A 2,807-nucleotide genomic window follows, 5' to 3' on the forward strand; every position below is an offset into this window, starting at 1 on the left:
CCTCCCCCTCTCCCTCTCTCTCTCTCTCCCTCTCTCTCTCTCTCTCTCTCTCTCTCTCCTTCCCACCCCCCTCTGACTCAACCTCTCCTGTTCTCTCTCTAATTTTGCACATGGGTTTATAGAACAATGATTATTGCAAATATCTAACAAGAATATAGAATGAGAGTGGTGAAAGAGTCAGTAATGATATTGTTATACCACTTATTATGTGGCTTAATGCGTGGCTGATCCATGCCGGCCCTATTTCAGGAAATGCTTCCATAGACCCAGAAAATAATTGATTTATTTCCTCAGTCAGGGAAGGATGGTCGCTTATTAGCAATTGAAAAATGAGGTTCAGCATCAAATAATGTATCATTAAGCCCTGCAAGGGTGATCAGACTAAAGGAAATAAAGGACTTGGGAGTTCTGAAAATAAATAGAGAGGATAAATAACCACGGTGAAAAGCATCCTCTTTGAAAGTGAATCACCTAGATTCAAATCTAGGCTCAAGTGTTTATCTGCTATGTGACTTGGACATTATCTTCTATACCTAAATTACTTCTGTGAAATGGTGATATTGTGAGTACTTACCTCCAGGATTATTGTGGTAATTTTTTAAGTCTCTCTATAAAACTCTCAGCACACAGCACACAATGCACAAATACTGAACTGTAGGAGTAGTTACACCTTCTGAGGAGGCTTAATGCAGGGTCTCTTCATCAGGCCATCCCCGTCATGTCCTAACATGAGTGGACACAAGGTCCTCTTGACTCTCTTTCCTGATGCCCCTCATGTCTGGGCTTTTCTGTCCATCTGGTGCCAGGTCTTATTACAGATTCCCTTCACTTTACTGAAATAATTTCCTGGACCTGCTCTTGTTACCCTTAGAATCCACCCCACCCAGCACACTGAATCCAGCACTGCTTTTTAATAATTGTATTTTCTACATATAAAAACTGTCTTCACCCACCACAGGATGATGTTGAAATATTTCAGTCTGGCATTCCAGGTCTTTCACATTCTGGCCTTAGCCTACCCAGACAACATTATTTCCCACTATTCACCAGAATTGATACTTTGCCAAGTCAAACTAATCTATCAGCAGGAATGGCACACTGCCATGTTCCTAAATCTAAGTGAGTACCTAGATTCATAGTAACTTTTCCAAGGCTTTTGCCATCAAAATAAAGAGAAAGTCATACAAAAGTCTATAAAATCATCCCTATGCCAACACCCCTCCTCTTTTCATGCAAATACCCTGAAAGGGAGAGGCAAAATTATACATCACTGATGTGAATGCTTTGAGAACACAGACCAGTTTGATTCACCCACATTTGAGAGCTATCCAAGCCTTTTCTAAATAAGAGTCTCAGCAAGTGTTAGGATTCTGTGATCAAAGTTAGGGCAAGGTCCACAAGGGAGAAGGGCAAGGGAGGTTGCCAGTCTCTCAGTTGCAGAGCCAGCTCAGATGAGGGCAGGAATAAAAGGAAGAGGAGTGAAGACAATTCACTGCTCTGGGGATCATCATTATATTACAATATACTCCAAAGCTTAGTGGCTCAAAAGAAACATTTTATTTTTCTCATAATATTGTACATCAGCAAAAGAGCAAAGGCTTAGCTGGGCAATTCTTCTTAGGGCTAGAAATGCATATGTTGAAGTCACAGACATAAAGTTTGCTGTTAAAATGATGGGGGAGCCTGACACTTTATCCAAGGAAAACGTTCAGAGAAAAGAATATAGCCAACGGCAGAACCTCTGGAACACCAGCCCTGAAGGGGAAGATCAAAAGATGTGGCTTACTTCTAACTTAGAACACATTCCTTATATATAAATGACCACTTTAAAAGAATTTCCATGGCCTTTGAGGAAAACAAGTGACTGAGAACTCTGCTTTCCTGCTTAATTGTCCCTCGAGATTCCTGTTGGGGCTGCGGTGAGATATTGACTGGGCTGGCAATCATCTGGAAACTCAATTTTACTGAGTATAAATGACTTTTATTCTGAGACAGTGTTTTGTATATAATCCAGATTAGGCTCAAATTTACAATCCTCCTGCATCAGCTTCTTGAGTGCTAGAATTATACGAGTGTGTGCCACCATACCTGCCTTCAGTACACATTTTGAAAGTGAACTGAATAAAAAGAATCTCAACATCAAGATAGGGAAGTGGGATGTGAAAAAATAAGAACCAAGGTTGATTATGTAAAGTTACAAATGTCCAACCATGAATGTCATTATAATGTATACATTAAATATATTAATAAAATAAATTTTAAAAGAAAACATCATGCACAGGTGCTGTTAGAATAAACTAAGTTTTACTGCAAAAACAACTTTACAACCTCAACAGCTTAAACAATAGAGGTTTATTTCTTGTTAAAATTATAGCTCCACTGCAGAACTACAGATAACAAGGAGCTCAATTCCACATCATTCTTACTCTGTGATCCAGGCCAATGGAGCAGCCACTCTGGGAATATCCCTGGCCACCTAGAAAAGGGGAAAAAAAGGAAAATATAGCAATATGCAAACTGCCCTTGAATCTTCTGCATAGAGGTGATACAGGTTACTTTTATTGGTTTTTTTCTTTGTTTTATTAATGCATATTAGTAATGCAGAATAATGAGGTTCATTTTGATACACAGGTATATGCATATCTTGATTAAAAATACAGAGTACTTTGTGAATTTGCATGTCACCCTTGTGCAGGTGCAATGCTAGTCTACTCTGTATTGTTTTCAGCACATGTGCTGCCAAAGCAACCATTCCATTCACTCTTTGTTGGCTAAAAATACATTATAACCACACTTTAGCTCAGGAG

At 39.2% G+C, this 2,807-nt stretch overlaps 1 pseudogene; it reads right to left on the reverse strand.

Moving 5' to 3' along the window:
• Positions 1 to 2,650: 2,650 nt before the first annotated feature.
• Positions 2,651 to 2,749, reverse strand: LOC117284961 (annotated as a pseudogene).
• Between the last annotated feature and the right edge of the window lie 58 nt (positions 2,750 to 2,807).

This window comes from Fukomys damarensis, unplaced genomic scaffold, assembly GCF_012274545.1.
Source record: "Fukomys damarensis isolate Sample0158 unplaced genomic scaffold, DMR_v1.0_HiC HiC_scaffold_45877, whole genome shotgun sequence".
Lineage (NCBI taxonomy): Eukaryota > Metazoa > Chordata > Mammalia > Rodentia > Bathyergidae > Fukomys > Fukomys damarensis.